Source organism: Bos taurus, chromosome 1, assembly GCF_002263795.3.
Source record: "Bos taurus isolate L1 Dominette 01449 registration number 42190680 breed Hereford chromosome 1, ARS-UCD2.0, whole genome shotgun sequence".
Taxonomy (NCBI): domain Eukaryota; kingdom Metazoa; phylum Chordata; class Mammalia; order Artiodactyla; family Bovidae; genus Bos; species Bos taurus.
In genome coordinates this window covers 90,026,691-90,045,985 of record NC_037328.1, presented here as the reverse complement: position 1 = coordinate 90,045,985, position 19,295 = coordinate 90,026,691, and the positions used below count along the sequence as shown (strand labels likewise).

Below are 19,295 nucleotides of genomic sequence, written 5' to 3'. Positions count from 1 at the left end.
CCTCAATTGTTCATTTAAAAAATGGATTTGAGTTTGAAAAGACTGGGAACCCCGGAGCAAGAAAAGAAAAAAAGAAATGTCAATTCAGATCAACTTTCTCCCTTCAATTCAGAGCTAGGCCCTTTTCCCCATGAAACCATTTCATCATCTTTCATGCACTATATCGAGGAATAAAATATAATTTTCCAAATTGTTAAAGGAATTTTATCTGACAATCTATGGTGGATTAAAGGCACCATACCCCAACCATAAATGGAGTCACATTTTGTGAGGCAGTGACATGGGCAGCAAGAGGAAGGAGGGGAAGAGGCTGTCTGCCCAGCAGCCCCCGATTTCACTCAATTCTCATTTCCATGGCTCTCCCGCCCCGCCCGCGATAGTCCCACCAGGTACTTGAAAGCAGCCATAGTTTTGATAAGGCCTATGGCCATGGTGGACACAAATCAAACTTGCCAGGTGGCACTAGTGGTAAAGAACCTGCCTGCCAGTGCAGGAGACGCAGGTTCGATCCCTGGGTCGGGAAGATCCCCTGGAGGAGGAAATGGCAACCCACTCCAGTATTCTTGCTTGGAGAATTCTGTGGACAGAGGAGACTGGCAGGCTTCAGTCCATGGGGTCGCAAAGAGTTGGCCCACAACTGAGCACTCACGCAGGCAAGAATCTTCCAAATGAAAACCAAAAAGAGATAGCCCCTCCTCTACAGCAGGAAAAAACAGAGAATGAAAACTGGCACTGGCAAGTATTTTCCTCCCTGTGAAGAAAGCAAATCTACTATGAGAAAATGAAGCTCATCTACAAACAAATAAACAAGAGACAAGATTATTAGCAAAGACGTCTAGTAGCTTTCAAATCGGTGTGCTCCTAGTTGTCTCCTAAAGCCTAGCTGGCTCAATGCTCTTTCTTACAAATGAGTTACTTGATCCATTTTGATTCTACTCCCTTTTTGGCTTAAACTAGTCTGAACTGTGGAGAAGGCAACGGCACCCCACTCCAGTACTCTTGCCTGGAGAATCCCATGGACGGAGGAGCCTGGTAGGCTACAGTCCATGGGGTCGCTAAGAGTCGGACATGACTGAGCAACTTCACTTTCACTTTTCACTTTCATGCACTGGAGAAGGAAATGGCAACCCACTCCAGTGTTCTTGCCTGGAGAATCCCAGGGACGGGGGAGCCTGGTGGGCTGCCGTCTATGGGGTCGCACAGAGTTGGATACGACTAAAGCGACTTAGCAGCAGCAGCAGTCTAAACTGAGTTTCTAACATACATACAACTGAAAGAGATTTGAGTCATATATCAACTTTGCGAAGCTGACCGTGACTCTCAAGACAGAATATCACAGGGAAATATAACTAAAGGTAAATTTCAAAATCTCCTGAACCTGTACAAAGCCTAAATGGGGGTACTCAGCCCTCATCATTTTTATTGTATGAAATACGCATCTTAAAATGAAGTATTAACCTACTAAAATCTAACATTTATGATTAACACAAGCACACATTCAAACTGGTTTATCAATTATCCATCTGTGTGTTGTTTTTTTCCCCTGTTTCAAACACTGTAAGTATATTTCTCCAAGAAAAGTAGACAGCGCTCACATATGTCCTTGGACTTCCCCAAATGGAGATTCCAAGGAAGTAAACTCTCTTCCAACCCTCCCCTAAATGCTGACCTTTTAATGAATCATTTCCACTATTCTATTGTAAGGACAAACCAGTTTAAGTCTATCAGCTGGTCACAAAACATTCCTGAGAGAACAATTCACTCAAATATTTACTGAACTACCAGGTCCTGTTTCAGGTCCTGGTGTGACAAGACAGAGCCCATCCCTGTTCTCAGGGAGTTTAAATTATAGAGGTGCATTTAAAAAGATAAATCAACAATCAAGGCTATCAGAGAGAGAGAGATAAGCGCTATGTGACTGAAAATGGCTAGGGAGTGGGCAGCTACTTCATTGTGACCTTTCTAAGGTCTCTCAGAGGTGAGGGCATTGGAACTGAAATCTGAATGACATAAAAAAAAAAAAAAAATTTGCCATATGACAATCTCAGGGCAAAGCCTGAGGCAGAGAGTAAAGCAATTAAGGTGCTGAGACAGGAACAAGCTTGTTCTGTGGGCGTGGAGCTGGTGTGGCTGGACACAGAGAACAAGGGGAAGGGTGCCATGAAACAGGATACCATTTGTGAGGCGGCCAAAGGGCAAGTCATGTGCTGGTGGAACCGCCACAGGCCAAGGAAAAATATTCCAATTTTACGTTAAGTATGATGGAAAACCCACAGAGAAGAGAGAAGGAAACTGACACTTTCTGAGCACTTAATATAGGGTCTACACAACAGTATGTACAAATGTCTCTGCCATGCATTCCATAAAACTATATATGCTTTCATGTAAGCTATACCATGTGTAATTAGCTTAATATTTATCAAAAGATATGCTGTTATGCACAATTTCAAAAAAAAAGCAGCCACTCTTCCTGTTACCACCAGTTCTCAGTTATCAAGTCACTTCTACATTGATTTGTCAAACCAAATGAACCAACCAATACTATCTACTACCAAAACATACATGAAGAAAATGCAAGAAAGGCAAATGAGACTAGATAAAAATAAGGCAACCAGCTATTCACAAGAGAATATGACCCCAAAAAGGGAACAAAGCAAGTAGAGAAGAAATGAGAACACATACCTAACACAAGAAGCAAAGAGCCTACAGATACGAAAGATTAAGCTATCTACTTAAACAAAAGTACTCTCAGACAGACAAGCAAACAAAGTGTAAAAAAACACAAAAGCTTATTCTAGGATGAATCCTGTGTTCATTCCATTTAATAGTACCCTGCCAGTTTTAACAACATTCCAAGGAAAGTGAAAATGTTCATCTTTTAAATGTACTATCCTTAGGAATTTTTCAAATCTGCTGATGAATTTTAAACTTTATTAAGTACAAGTGCTTCTTAAAACATCACTGAGATGTTGTTGCAAAACTGAAAATCTTACCTTCCCTGGTTTCCAGAGAGCAACCATCTCCCTCTGACAAAAGAATCATCTTTTATACCTCAGTAAAGCTGAAAATGGGCAGGGGGGGCATCCTCCACTGTGGAAGGCTTCAAATGATAACAGACACATCTACCAAGATTGCTTATCTCCAAACTCCACTCCAACACCCAGTGTCTCAGATTATTCTGGACATTTTCAACAGCAGCTAGAGGCAGAGGATGTAGCCCCAGTTTACCATAACAAGTGGATATTACCATACCCAGTCCTATTTCTTCCATCTCTGACCCTCCTCAATCTTCCATCTCTGTCTCATCACCAAATGAAAATGTAATGCCACTGCCATCCTACACTCAGTAACAGAAACTCAGGAAAAAAGTATAGGGTAACCTCATGCTAGAATGTAGATAGCTGTAGATCAGAAGAGGAGGTCAGAATTAAGACCCAATTTGGGCCACAGAATCACTTGCACTGCAATGCCTGGTGTAAAGAGACAAGGGGCATGGAGTGTGTCAAGCCCTAAGGGAAGGTCACAGTCAAAGAGGAGACATCAGTATATGTATCGACTGAACACACATACCAGGAGGTCAAGCAAGAAAGACATTATCAGTATCAGGTAAAAGTTCCAATGAGGGGTGGAGGGGAGACCAAGAAAAAGTACATGAGTACCATGAACATGTGGACAAGTCCACAAAACATCCCAAAATCAAGTTTAACTGCTAATGTCAGGTCAAGGTCTTTGTTTCTTTTAATCCAGGTTTTGATCATATTCATTGTCTCTACGCCAAAAACAGGATGTTAGATCATCAAGCAGACCCTCATAAGTCTTAGAGTAAGAACATAAATCCAAAAGTCAATGAATTTGTGAAAATGGATATGTCACGCAAGTGTATGTTCCTCGGTTCTTTGTCTAGTCACAACAAAGATTTGGAGCAACGGACATTAAAGCCCTCGGCGCGTCACAGCTCTCAGGTCTTGGACAACCGTGCTACAGCTCTTAGGCAAATCATTATTACAGCTCCATTTTATTTAGAAGATAGCAGAATCCAAGACTCAAAGAGAAGAGAGTGGAGGAGTGTGAGAACGCACACACACGGCGGGGGGGGGGGGGGGGGGGGCGGGGAGTGTCCGTGAGAAAGCACTTTGGCTCCTCCTTTTATATGTTTTTCCTCCACCTGGGCATGCCCTATGCAAATTGGGCTTAGCCAGGAGTGCTGTTTGTTCTGCCTGAAGTCTTCACTCTGGTCCTCGGACCTTCCTTTGACCTTCCTTGTCTTTTAGCCACCGCCATTTTGGACTCCTTTTCCCTATTCTACCTACCTAACAGATAGATCCCTTTTCTACTTCTGCATGTCTGAATCACTGTCTCAGAAGTCAGGGTCTATACTGGAAAACCTGTACCTCACTCAGAGAGCTTCATGGATTCAGATCAACATGAATGCAACATCTGCACTGTGCAAGGAATTGGACAGGTGCTGAGGAAAAGATGAGTGAAATGCAACTGTCTTCAAGGAAGGCCATGCGCACTGAGACAGTGTTAATCAACAATTAACACTCAGTCAAATAGAGGTGTGTGCCAGAAACAGATGACCGGTGGGCACAGGCCAGGATGTTAAATGAAGGATGTCATAGAAGGAAGCTTAATCTTCAATCAAACCGTGTAACTTCAGGTGCCCAATATGTTAAGATATGTTAGTTTTAAATAGTACAAAACAATTACCCATTATTTCCTTCCTGATGAGATGTAAGAAACTTGGTATGATGGTTACTCCTTTGTTAATAATTAACACTCTTATGAGACGCACCCAGGGTTCTTAATCCAGAGCTGTTTGCAGATTACCCCTAAAAAAGTTTATATTCACATTTATTAGCAACCAAAATTCCTTACGATTTGCATGTATACTTTACAAAAATTGGGGCATCAGAACTTCAGAATCCTAACAGAGCCTCAGAATACTACCTAAAGACATGAGCACCAATAACTATAATTATCTATGCCCTACCATTCAGAGCAATACTTTGCTTCTGATTTTTGAGTACTGATTCTAAATCCAGTGAATAATGAAATTATTACTTGTAAAATAAAATCAGCTAACAAATTTATAAAAGCATGTTTATAAATGAAAGAGTGTAGAAAATGAGTGCGTACCACATACTAGAGCAAGAACAATTTCCTGAAAACTTATTTTTACACCCATACACACCCTATGTTACCTATAACACAGGGTGTGTATGGCTGTAAAATACTCATGTATTTCTTAGTGAAAGCCCAATTCCAAGTTTGCAGACTGTATAACACTAGCATTGGAAATGGCTGATCATCCAAGCAGTGTCCACTGAGAGCCAGAGCACTGCTGGATCTCCCAGACTGGAGACAAAGAAGAGTGATTCCACCCCAAAAAAGCAGGAAGATTTTACTGTTTTTAAAAGGTAGTAACTTTGTTTTCTCTTGATGCATCTTATCAAGAAGTGACCAAATTCAATGTAAAACATCACAACATCACTGTAAAACAACATATGTATTAGAGACACAACAAAGCTCCGCAATACACATCCTCATTTTAGAGTGAGCAACAAACGCTCAGTCGCCAAATCCAGTCATAGCTCTCTGAATTCGAAATGTTAACAATCCCATTCTCTGCAGTTGCCACAGAAAGCCATGACAGTTTACAGGAGAGTGTCACTTTTCTGTCTCTTTCCTCAGCTGTTGCTGTTGCAGCTAACAAAAGCACCAAGCAGTAGCTAGCATTTATTTGAGTATATCCTATATGCTGGCCCCATGACAACTGCCTTCACATTTCAATCCTCACAATTGCTCTACAGAGAAAAATTCCCATTTGTCAGAGTGGAAACCAACTGGAGTGGTTACATAACTTTCCCAAGCCATACAGCTGATAAGCTGGGGTGCTGTGTGCTGTGCTGAGTGAGTCGCTTCGGCCGTGTCTGACTCTCTGCAACCCTACAGACTATGGCAAGCCAGGGTCGATAAGCTGGAGTGACAGGATTCAAATCAGGGATGCTGAGCTCCAGAGCCTGAGCTTTTGCCACCGTAACACCCTGCAGAAAGAGTTTACTGCCAAAGATCAGACACAGAGCCTACCTAGGCCTCTCACTGCTGAAGACAGAGGCCCGGCCCTCAGGAAAGGGTGGCATCAGGTCACAGCGCAGAACGCGGTGCACATAAACAGATGCTATCTTCTCAGAGGTTGTTCCAGCTTAAGTTGAAAACTATGAGCACAAAGCAAGGCGAGACTCTTTACTGGTAAACAACTAATGAACAATCACAATTGACACAATTACAAGTGACACCAGTTGCAACCCAAAATAGTATCAAGATCTAATATAGCTCTCTCCTTGGAGTCAATAACACATTTATCCAAACTCACAAGTAATGTTAGAATCCATGCAATATCATAATCTACGATTCCACAAATCCCATTATACCACAGACTATCATAATTACTGAAATTAACTACTAAACTATGAGAACTTCCACTTTCACCCAATTTCCAAAGCCCTGACAAAACAACACTTTTGAAATCAGGCAACACTGCTGTAGCCAACATCTCTGTGCATCAGGTCAATTTCAAATTATCAACCATGGACATGACTCGAAAATCATCAGTTTGCTATCACTAAACAATTCCACTGGTCCTATGACCCAATCATGACACAGAAATAACACATTTTAATCATATTCAGTGACTAATTCTGCCAACAAATCTGAAAAATAAAAATAAGTTTTCACAAAAATATATACAGTTCCAGCTCTTTAAGAACTAACTGGAATGCATGGAAGAAATTAACAGTTTTCTGTCTTCTTTTGACAGTTCAAACTGAAAGAACTAGGAAGATAAAGAATTCTTAACTGGATGTCTTGCTCTTTCACAACTGCTACTTTTTTTGAAATGGTAATAATAACATAGTAAAATTCAAGCAGTTCTAAAGATGAACATAAGTCTTTCCCACATCTGACCACATGATCTCCCCACCTCAACCCCACTCCCCAAACCCTGTCACTGGTCTCCTGTGTGTCCTGCTGGAGTCACCTGGAACACACAGACGCACACACCACACACAAGCACACACGCACACTCCACCCTGCGTGTCCTCTCCGTTCCTCCCCCTCTTGTTACGCTAAAATGGCAGACAACTGTATAAGATCTTTTCTGCCTCCATGTTTTTTCATTTAAATGTATCTTTGAGAAGATCTTAAAAATACTAGAAAGTTATAAACATCAAATCTAAACAAAATCTGTATAGAAACAGTACACACAAAACATCTCTCACCAGGTGTTAAAACTGGTGACCTCTGCTGGCAGGACATAGAGAAGTCCAAGGTCAAAGAAGTAAAAAGGGTCTGTTAGTTTTTGCACAAGAATAGGAAAGTTATTGGTATTTCCCTGATAGAGCAACAGGCTTTACTCCAAACCCCAGTTTAAGATCTCCAAATATATATTTGCTTACTAAGGAAAACAGACAAAGGTGACTTAGGGAAAATCCATCACTTAAGTGGGTGAAAAATTTTCAAGTATACTGCATTATACATTTTAAAATAAAAGATGACAAAAAACATTGATACAGCTACAAACAGCATCTAAAAATTCACACACATATGATAAATTTTATCCTATAAAATAATCATACAGAAAATGAAAAAAATATTAAGGAAATTCATTCATTATCTATTCCCATTACCTTATTTCACAAACCAGAAGTAGATGACCCAATTGCCTTACACTGCCAGTTAATGACATCTGACAATCACAAAATAGAAACTGAACAAAATTAGTACACACTCTACCCAATTAGCCTGCTCAAATTAAGGGGAAAGCATAAAACACCTCTCCCTAACCCTTAAGTCATGCTCCATTAGCAGTTGAATGTAACCACCAAAATATGCTATTAATTGTTAAACTCTGGCAAGGTGTTTGCTTACACTAATGTCAAGTACTTCCTATTTATTATTCTATGTAAGATGTAGATTTTTCAGTCCTCCAATATACTAAGAAAATTTAGATCTCTCTCAAAAAAAAAAAATCACAAAATTAAATAACAAAATCTCAGAATTTTAATATAGGAATTGATTGTATAAGTATCGGTAGAATGAAAGAGCAAACTTTAGAAAGCATTTCATCTTATCCTCTTATACCTTTCTGGAAACTAAATGACTTAGCCATATAACTACGGTTTTGTGGGGGGGAGGGGGGGGAGGCAAAAAATTCACTTAATATTGAATCCACATTAAAATGCTATCCACCATTCAGGTACATAAGCAGTTAAGAACAAAAACACAAACATCCACTAACAACCAAGGCACTGGTCACCCTGTTATGATGCCTATCACTCAGGATACAATGCAGAAGGAAGGAAGGCGGAAGGGAAGGAAGGAAGTGAGGGAGGGAAAAAGAGGAAAGCAACGGTACCAACTTTGATCTCAGACAAAGATGCAGATTGATATCTAGTCCTTAACAAAAATTCTTTGTTTTAAATTACTTAAAAACAGAAAACCTCACCTTTGTTTAAAAAAAAAAAAAAGTTTGAGAGTCCCTAGTACCATTTCACATAAAAATAACATAAAGACGACACTGGAATGACCATCTCTGACCCCTGACTGCTGTGTTTTCTTCTGTATTAAATTCTATCTCCTGAAAGAAATGTTCAATAAAGAGGAAAACAGGTGGCAAACTCCCCAGTTTAAACATTCAATACCTAGTCTTCTTCATTTATTCCTCAAGTTGACCATTTCACATAAATACCTTCCTTAACCCTCTGGAACTCTCCATTTACTAAAATGGAACTTCTGATCTTCCAGCATGACCCTTATGGTCTGACTGTACTATTTCTGAGCTGTGAATCCAAGCTCTCACAAAGCAGGGTAACATTCAACTTATTTTGACACTGAAACCTTCTATCTTAAAACTCTAAATGTTAAAAATTTCAAAAAGACATAATACCAAGACAGTTGCCTTTAGAATAAATCACCCAGGTGGATTGGCACCTCTTTACCACAAACTACTACTGAGAAGGGAATTCGCTGGTGGTCCAGTGGTTAAGACTCTGTACTTTGACCGAGGTGGCACGGGTTCAATCAGTAGGTGGGACACTAAGGTCCCACATGTCACATGGCCAAAAAAAAAGAAAGAAAACTACTGAAAAGAGATGGTTACAATGACATTCCTCTGGGAGACGGAACCCATTGACCCTTTATGATAGATAGTTAACACATTCATAGTAACAGCTCAAATGGGATTCCATGTGGTCAGAAGGCTGTCACATATAGTGAGAGCTAAAAACATAACCTTATTTAGACATACTACTGAGAAAACAATAAGCAAAAAAAACTGACAATTAGAAAATAAAATCCAAAAATCTTAAGTTTCATAACAACACAAATATAATCAGATAAAGCCAATTTAGCGTGACATGATTCCTAGACTAGGCTTTTCACCAGGACTGTGGCTACTATCCCAGGATTAAGAGAATAAAACTATCCACTTTCATTTCACTCTAAATAATGACTAGGTTCTTTTTTTCCCCTTCCTTGTCAACACTGGCAACATCAAAATTCAAATTAATGGTTATGTGACTATAGTATAACTAAACTTTGAAGGCTTAATTCAAAAAGAAGCTTGACACAGTACCAAGAGTGAAACAGGACTGTCACTGTTCTTATTTAAACATGGGCCCTCATAGAAGCAATCCATTTTATCATGAAGATAGTATAGTACAAAAGTCAAGAATTTTGCTACATACTCTGTGGAAAATTGGAGAAGGAAATGGCAACCCATTCCAGTATTCTTGCCTGGAGAAACCCATGGACAGAGGAGTCTGGTGGGCTACAGTTCATGGGGTCACAAAGAGTAGGACATGACTGAGCAGCTAAGGAAAATGGTCCTTTCCTTCAAGAAATCTAATTGTAGTTGAGGCAATGTGACACATTCTCACAAAACAATAAATAATTACGGAGTCTGCGACATTCATTAAATCCAATCCAATCTCAGAGAAAAAATAGCCTGAGTCAGGATGGCCAGAAAAAGCCTCATGAAAGTGGGACTGAAACCAGGCTATAAAAAGGACAAAGGGAAGAACAGCACACACGAAGGCGAGTAGTGAGTATGACAAAACTGCAGTGTTTATTTGACAGGCAAGCAAGAATCCCAGTTGGCGAAGAGTGGGAAATAAAGCTGAACAGGTTAGAATGGAGCCTTAAAGGCCAGACTTGAAGCATATGAACTACATCCAGTTGGCAAAGGGAAGCCATAATGGGTTCTTCAGCAGGGGAACTGACATGATGAACCAATATTTAAATGAATTACACTGTCGGCAGTTAGAGAAGATAGAATGAAGGCTGCCCAAAGCACCGGCCAGAAAAGTAAAGCAATAACCCAGAAACCTAAACCCATTCATTCATTCCTTCCTTTACCGAGAGAAGACTGCTAGTTAAGAACATGGCCTAGAAGTCAGACACATTGGGCTCAAGTCCCTCTCAGCAACCCCTTCCTTGCTACCTGAGCCTGTTTCCAAGCAGCTGGTAATTAAAAGAGCAGTCACTCAGTCACAAGTACCTGCCAAAGCACCTTTGTGGTCCTGACACATAGAATTCTAGTAGTAGTTAACACTACTGCTGAATTAAGAGTGACAAAAAATGGGAAGGGAAAATAAGGCTCAAGGATACTTCAAAGGAACAGAACCTCCAAGTGGAACTGTCTTGATAGCAGCTGAAAATGTAGAACACTAACACAGATAAAAGGTTGAGACTGAAGGAAATAACCTACTTAAAGTAATCACTCCAATTTAAAAAGCAGATAGATCCTAGACACTGCGGATCCATCCTCGAAAAATTAAATCTCTCTTTATTTAAAAAGAGTTAGAAAAGGGTTCAAATGGTTCAAGCAGAATTAAAAGGTCCAAGTCCAAGCAACAGAAGAACAGCAACAAAGACACACAGAAGACCCACCACTGCCTACACCAGCCATGGAACTAAGCTTCCACTTAGTTACAACCCAGCCTCATGCTTCAAGTAAGCCTTAAGTCACAACTTCAGGAGTAAATAAATTACGCTAAGCATATGTCAACTATTTAGCCCAAGAATTCAGGAAATAAAACTGCTAAATACTTCCTATGACATTATGCCCCTACTTAAATAACAAGTAAATAAAATGTAATGCAAAGAAGCAAACTTCAAATCCAAAGCCATCATCATCCTAATCACCTTACATTTCCATAATGCTTCTTTGTCGGCTACTGCTCTCAGAAACTTACACATACTTTTTTTTTTTTTAAACCAAAGTATCCTAATGGCTCGACAGTAAGGAATCCTCCTGCCAATGCAGGAGAAACAGGGAATATCCCCTGGAGGCGGAAATGGCAACTCATTTCCTTCCATGTATTCTTGCCTGGGGAATCCCACAGACAGAGGAGCCTGGCGGGTTACAGTCCATAGGGTCACAAGAGTCGGACATGACTTAGCAACTAAATTCAGCAATAGCTGATTTACATTGTTGTGCTAATTTCTACTGTACAGCAAGTGTCTCAATTATACACACATACACATTTTATACATATATTCTTTTCCACTAAGATTTATTCCACGAGACTGGCTATAGGTCCCTGTGCTATACAGTAGTTCATTGTGTATCCATTCTAAATGTAATAGTTTGCATCTACCAACCGCAAACTCCCAGCCCATCCGTTTCCTTCCCCCTCCCTCTTGGCAGCGGCTAGTCTGCTCTCCGTGTCTGGAAGTCTGCTTCTGTTTTGTAGATAATTCATTTGTACCGTACTTTAGATTTCACGCATATCATACAGTATGTATCTCTTTGACTTATTCACTTAGGATGATAATCTCTAGTTGTATCACACAGATAATTCTCTTCATCTGCTCAACTCTATGAAGTTGACTGTCCCACTACACAGAGGAGCAAACTAAGACACAGTGGAGTTGCTCCCACAAGGTGATAAAATTAGTAAGGGATGAAGCCTGAGTCTGAAGCTGGGGAGTTCACCTTGAGAACGCCTAACAGAACCTGCAAGCTGCACAAAATGACTTTTATGATTTTTCTTACACGAGTTTTCAGAAATATGTGCTCTGAGGATCTGCTTTTCCTTCTTAAGTTTAAGTATGGAATCACATTTCCTTATTTCTGCTGGCAGTATGTGGAGAGGCTACATCACCGCAGTGAATCTTAAAGTCGGAAACTCAGCAGTGGACAAGAAGATTACATCTTATTACTAATAAACAGTTCTAGAGAGTTAAGCCAATGATACATGAGCCTTATGAATTTCATTTATCTACACAATGATGTGACCCAGTTAGTAGCAACCCCAATTATAGAATTATAAACTTCATTAAAAACAGTAGTTTTTCAAAGGATACCTACAGATACAACTGACAAAACTTAGGCCCAGCTAAAGTCATCTACACATAAAACGGACTAGGGCTCAAACAAAGGTCTGAATACTAGTGCATCATTTGATCCTTCTGTGGCCTTGAACAAGTGAATTAACTTATCTTCACCTCACTGTTTTAGCATCCACAAATACTACCCAGCTCAGGATTAGACTGGGGTATGAATGACGTAGCAAAGCACCTCACACCTTTCCTAGAGTACAGCCCAAGCAGAGTTCCTTTCCTTGGACTCTTGCTAAAAGGACTATTAATGGTACTCTTAGGGAGTCCAAACCCAGAGATGGTGAACAGTAAACCTCTCCAGCATAGCCTTTCTCACATAGGTTTTTAAATTCAAGTATCTCTTGGCAATAGAATAGTATATACCAACATATGGTCTCCAAACCAGACCACACTCTTACCAGTTGTTTGCTACACAGCCCTGGGGTCCTAGCCTTTTTGTACTATGGCGGTGTACTGTTTTTTTTTTTTTTGCATGTTAGTGACTTACACTATAAATGTCATTTTAAATGAGTCAAATTCCATGTACTAGAAAAATATAAAGTCCCAGACAGTGTCAATATTTCTGCCATCTCTCTCCCCTGACTTACAACTATTCACATTCTTCTCAATTCTTTTTCTACAAACAACACAGAAAATGAATAAATTCAACAAATTATGTCTTCCTCAAAATATGTCAAGTCAGAAATTCTTTGTAGTAATAACTGCTGTAGTAAATTGGAGATGAATCCCTTTATCAGCTACCCATTTGACAAGGTTGTACTTATATTTCACTGCTATATATGAACAGATATATTTGTTCAACAGGTTGTCATTCAAAAGGTCCATTAGTCTCATCTCTTATCAGTAACCCCTACGTTTATAGTCATTCTGCCCTTTCTGAATATTAGCCTGAAAGGCTCCCAGTACACAGGAAGCAGTTACTTCTTATTCTCCTCCTGGGCATGTTCTCGTGGTAATTATGATAAATCTTATGTTGAGAACAGACCTAACAAAGATCTCTGAACATGTGCAAAAAAGTTATTAAAATAGTCAACACTTCTTTGAAACAACCAATGAAAAAATATAACCTTCACAAGGGGCCATCCCATTTACCACCGGTGTCCCCCATACTAACAACCAAACCTGGTACACATGGGAATAAAAAAACCTGTTATAAAACTAATGGTGACCCTTGCAACAATTTTTATGGCATTAACAAATAATTAAGTTCCTTAACAGTAAGAAAAACTTTTTCCTTGTACGTACTGCTTTCATACCCCATTCGGTTTAGTGCTTTGCCCTCTAGGTCTGATTCTAACAACTCAAATGGCAAAAAAAAAAAAAAAATAGTAGTCGTTTATGGATTTAATGGTTGTGATTACATATATCACATGGTGCAAGACAGCAGAATTGGGGTGAAAAACAAACATATTCCAAAGAAGCAGGAAAACCTCGATTTAAGAGCAAAAAGTATAAACACAAATCACAAGCCTAACCACTCTCAGGCATATTTTCTGCTGCCCCTCCTCCACAGGTAAACGCTATTTCTAGAACGGCGCTCAATGATAATTTCCGAAGCTTGCTTGCCATGAACTCCCATGATACAACCCAACATACACACTGTTTTCATGGAGACAAAGCTGCCCTATTTCACCAGACTATAAACTTATTAAGAGTGAGAACATACAGTCCCAGGAAGTCAAGATTACTAAAATACACCAATGCAGCATGAGTCTGATTTAACAAAAATGAAAATAAACCACACTGGGAAAACCAAAAAGTCACTCACTGTATCTTCAGCGTGTAATCAGGATATTTATCACTTTTTTAAGTAAATGAAACCACCACCAGGGCCTCATATTATCCGACCAGATAAAGGAGTCTTAGGAAAAAAGGGGGGAGGGAAATGATTACCTAATTATATGGGGGAGGGGGAATTAAACCATTCAGACTAAAAATAACCTACATTTCACCCACCATATTTTATGAGCAAGCTTGTTTAGATCAACAGAAGGGTCTTGCCTGGAAAACCAGAAAGCCAACAGTCAACTTCCCTCAGTCAACTATAAATCATATAGGCACTAAAACTCTTCACCTTGGTGCTCGCACAGTCCACCGGTTTAAGCAAACTCCAGACACAGAAAAATCTAGTTTTTAACTTGATTCCAACACTTTAGTCATTCGTAATCACCACATTATTTTCGGGAATATCATTAGATAAGCTAAGAACGGGAGCGTTTTTTAAAAGCCATTACAACTCAAATTTTACATGAAACACACCATTTTCACAACCCAAATTTATTCTCGGTTGCCCCTGCAAAGTGATGCCTATTTCAGCAAATTAGGAACTTCCAAAAATACTGAACACGCTCACACACGCATGGCTTCCCTCGAGCTGCCATTTCAGATTAATACTTCACTGAAATAAAAGTCTGCTGCTGTTCAAAAAATGACATCGGTTGCAAAGAGGAAGTTACCGAGAAACCACCCTCACAACGTGGCCTTTACACTGTCAGAAAATAATGTGACTCTGAGCCACCCAAAACTTACCAGGAAGCTAGCAATAACTTTGCCAATTCTACACTTCTGAACCCAACTTCAAAAAGGCTCTATCAAATGCCTCCTCAAGACGCTAAAAAGCTCCAAGTTACAAATAAACACGTCCCGGAGTGCGGCCCTGCGGCCGCGCGCCCCTCCCCCCCCGCACCCCCGCCCAGGACGCGCGCCCCAACAGCCGCCCCCCGCACGCCAGCCGGGGTCGCAGCGCCGGGGCCTGGGCCGCGCCGGGGGAGGGGCGCGGACTTCCATCGCAGCCCCAGGTTTCGCCAGAAAACGTGCACCGAAGCCCTCTCCCCTGCTAAAAATAGGCTATAAAGGAGTCGGCCTCATGATGGCTCCTTGATTCAATTTGCTGCAAATTCTTTCCTGAAAGCCTCCCCCACAGACACATACACACACACCACACACAAAAAGGGGGTGTAAATGCACGAAGGGTGGAAGAGGGGGAGCAGGCCGACGTGCACATTTTCGGGGACAACAACATAATAAGGGTGAGGATCCCCCGGGACCAGGAAAGGGTAGGGGGTGGGCAGGCACGTGAGCATTTCAAAGAAGCCTGGGAGAGCAAAAAGGGGGGATGGGGCACCCTAAATGCCGTCCCTCCCTCCCCTCCCCCACCAAACCCCCAGCTCCCCGAAGGGCCAAGTTGAAAAATGCATGTTCCACTTGCGCCCATCCCCACCACCACCACCGCGGCCTGGCGCCCCCCCGACCACCGCGGCCCGCGCCCCCCGCCCCGGCCCGCGGCCGCCCCCACCCCGGGGTCCGGCCCCCGGCGCTTACCTGGAAACGGTGGCCTCCGACGCCGCTCCCCCCTCCCGGGAATGGAGGCACAAGGAAATTCCCCTCCTCGCCGCCGCCGCCACCTCCAACCACCCCCAAAATAACCCCTCCGGGGGGTGAGAGGCAATTATAACCCCGGCGAGCGGAGGGCGCGGGGGATGGGCGCCGGGCGGGCGGGGGCGGGGAGCGCGGCGCGGGTCCCCAGGTGGCGAGCGGAGGTGCTCCCGCCGCGGGGGGAGGGGCGGGGGCGCACGCGGCCGGCGGCGGGGGGAGGCGGCGCGCGGGGGAAGGGCGCGAGCGGGGAGAGGAATTGAGGCAGAAGGTAAAAGCTGTTACTAAGGGAAAGAGCCAAACGGTTCGGAGCAGCCAACGGCTCAGACACTCAACACTGGGGAGAGAGGAATGGGGACCAGCCAGGCACAAATGAGCTCGCGAGGCCCGCGGCGGCGGCGGCGGCGGCCGCGCAGCAAAACAAACCCGAGCGGCCTGCGCCGGGCGGGCGCGCGGGGGAGGGGCCGGCGGGGGAGGGGCGCGGCGGACGCGGGGAGGAGGCGGCGGCGGCGCGGCGGGGGGGGCCTCCGCCGGCCCCGCTCCTCTGCCTCCCGCCCGCCGCGGCGGCGCTGGGGGCTGGGCGGGTGCGGCGCAGGCGTTTAAAAAGAAAGCAAGACCCGCGGGCGCTCCCAGGCGCCGCCGGGCCCCCGCCGCCCCGCCCCCACCGCCGCGCGCCGCCGGGTGCGGGGCGCCTCCGGGCCGGGTGGGGGCGGGGAGGCGCCGGTTAACTTTCCCGGGGAGGCCGGCCGGGCTCTAGCGTGGTCGGGGGCGGCTTGGCCCCGCGCGCACCCGGGCAGCGCGGCGCGGCCGGCGGGCCACACGCACGCGGTGAGCATGTGCGGAGAGCGCGGCGCAGGCATCATATGGACATTTGTTTGGGAAAAGAGCTGCTCGCACCTTTGTGTGCATAAATACATATGTTTCTCGGAAGCCTACCTGGAAAGGTGCTTTATCTGTAATAAGCGATTTTCAAAATATGATCCAGAGCACCGGATCTGTGGAGAAAACACGCGCACACAAGAAAAGGGTTTTGATACTAAACACAAAGCTGTAATTGAAGTGTTTATGCCCAAATGTACTGTGAATTAAACATATGGTGGTATTTATCGTCTGGTGGGTCTGTTTGAAAGGTTTTGTCGATCAGTTCTCGTTTTACAAAAATAAAATAATGAACTAAATGTTTGCTAAACATACATACCTCTACGGCAGCATCGACAGTAGAAGTTTATTCACTTTGTCTACTTTTTTTTGTAGCTCATCAAGGCGGTTTATAGATTATAACTTAGATTAGTGATCATGTAACAATATTGATGAGGGCAGCGGGTTGTTTTTAGAAAGGGTGGCACTTCACAGGTTCGAAACAAATGTGTTCGGTGTAAGGTCCTCAAAAAGCAGAGCTTGGGGTTTTCTAGGACCTTTGTATAAGCCTAAGGTATTAAAAAAGCACCTTACTCCTTTAACTTTAAGATTTGGCCTGAAAGAAACCTTTTTTGTTGATATTTTCAGTTACTGCTGTCTTCAGAGTAAAATAACAATTTGCAGCCTTTTTAAAAGGTTAAAGGGTTCTGTTTTCCTACTTTTGTACTTAAATATTTGGAAATTGGGGTAGTCACTATTGTAAAGCAATGGTAGTTTCCTCTCAGTATCAGAGACCTAAATTCTCACACCAAAAAAAAGTTCATTAAAACTAACTTTTACACATCTGGACTCTGGGTGGCCTAATAAGCTCAGTGATGAGACAGGTGCCCTTTTTTGGCCAAAGTCAAAGGCTCTTGCCCCTGTTGAGTTCGAGGAGCTGCTGGAGGCCTTTCCAGACCTTTGTGTGTTCTCTGGGGGAGGTGGGGAAGGAGGTAGGAAAACCATCAGAAGAGAGGGAGTGAGATTGGAAACTCCCTCCCAACCACCAGAAAGTGTTCAAAGCCTCTCTGTGGTTTGTCCTTAGAGCTATTTTCATATATGAAAGAGGGAATGTTAGATTAAACAATGTCATCCGATGGGAATTTAGATAACTGCAGGTTTCCAAAACACTGTATTGAGTGTACAGGGAGACAGCACAAAGAGAGCTGGTTTTGCATCAGAAAGATTCTGAAGCTCAGCCTGACTGCAGAACTAGCACCTTTTGCAAAGGCACTTTTCAGAAGCAGTGAAAATATAATATTTTACTTTTTTTGTCAATATTTGTAGTGAAATACATATAAATGTCACTAAGCATAATCTTCTGTTCAATTAGTAAGCTATCTCAGTACAACTAGGGTTCATTATCTGAGCCACCCAGTGAAACACATCTATCGGCCTAGCTTGAAGTTTCACATTATGCCACCGTGCGTGGGTCCTGTTCAGGCAGTAGGTCATCTCCACACCGGGGATCCCAGACTTACCTTCCCTTGAAATGACCTCATTCCCTCCCTTCACAAGGGAGGGCCCACCCTGCCTCAGGTCCCTAAGGTCCAGGGCTTCCAGCCTGAAATTCTTAGACCCTACACCAAGCTGCTATCTTTCCTAACAGAAATTCCTAAATTGTTATTATCACATTGGTAATAATAATCATTTGTTTATATCCTTGAAGTTTATAAAGTATTTCTGTGCATAAATGACTTCCTTTGAATATCATGAAAATAGTCACCAAAGGTGGGGACCTGTGCCATAAACTTGTTCCAGTAAAGTGAACTTCCTCCCCTGTGCTTACTGAAGACAGACTTGAAGTGACCTTTGGACAAATAAAAGCACCCAGTGTGGAAAAGCCTTGGTTCTCCCTGTGAAGGGGTTTTAAGGGAGGCTTAGGGGCTTCCCCGGTGGCTCAGTGATAAAGGAGTCTGCCTGCAATGCAGGAGACACTGGTTCAATCTCTGGGTCCAGAAGATCCCCTGGAGGAGGAAATGGCAACCCACTCCAGTATTCTTGCCCGGAGAATCCCATAGACAGAGGAGCCTGGCGGGCTACAGTCCATGAGTAGACCCAATTTAGCAACTAAACAACAACAATCCCTTTCACTTCTATATTCCAGAACCTATCTGATATGATAAACATTGTGGCTTCAACATGAAATACTCAGATAAATGAGGCACCATACAAAGGTCACATGTATTGTTACCGCCACCCACTAATCATTCCAACACATGTAGTATACCAGATCAGAGGCCTCACCAAAATGCAATAGTTAGGCAAGAAAGCCTTGACAACAAAGAAGTAACTATTGTTACCAATTTCCAATACTTTGTCCTAATCTAAAAGCTGTCCTTATGCTTTGAATATAAATGTTAATATGTTTCTAAAAAAGAGAAATTATTGTTACTAAGAAATTTTAAAGCAAAGTGAGTGAAGTCCTTCAGGCCTGTCTGACTCTTCGTGACCCCATGGACTGCAGCCTACCAGGCTCCTCTAGCAAGGAGGCACATTATTAAGTTCTGTTGAACTTTCTAGCTAACTCTCAACAAAGAGAAACCTGGGGCCAGTAACTGTTACCAGAAGTTACATGTTTGTTATAAAATGACTAAACAAATCTTGACTTGTTTTATTTC

General features: G+C 42.6%; 1 protein-coding gene across 1 annotated transcript in view; it reads right to left on the bottom strand.

Moving 5' to 3' along the window:
• The window catches only part of TBL1XR1 (TBL1X/Y related 1), a 178,248-nt gene extending 162,460 nt beyond the window's left edge, over positions 1-15,788 (bottom strand). The window contains exon 1 of the mRNA XM_015472413.3: positions 14,935-15,788. The gene's annotated coding sequence lies outside the window, so the exon portion shown is untranslated. The remainder of the gene's footprint in view (positions 1-14,934) is intronic.
• Between the last annotated feature and the right edge of the window lie 3,507 nt (positions 15,789-19,295).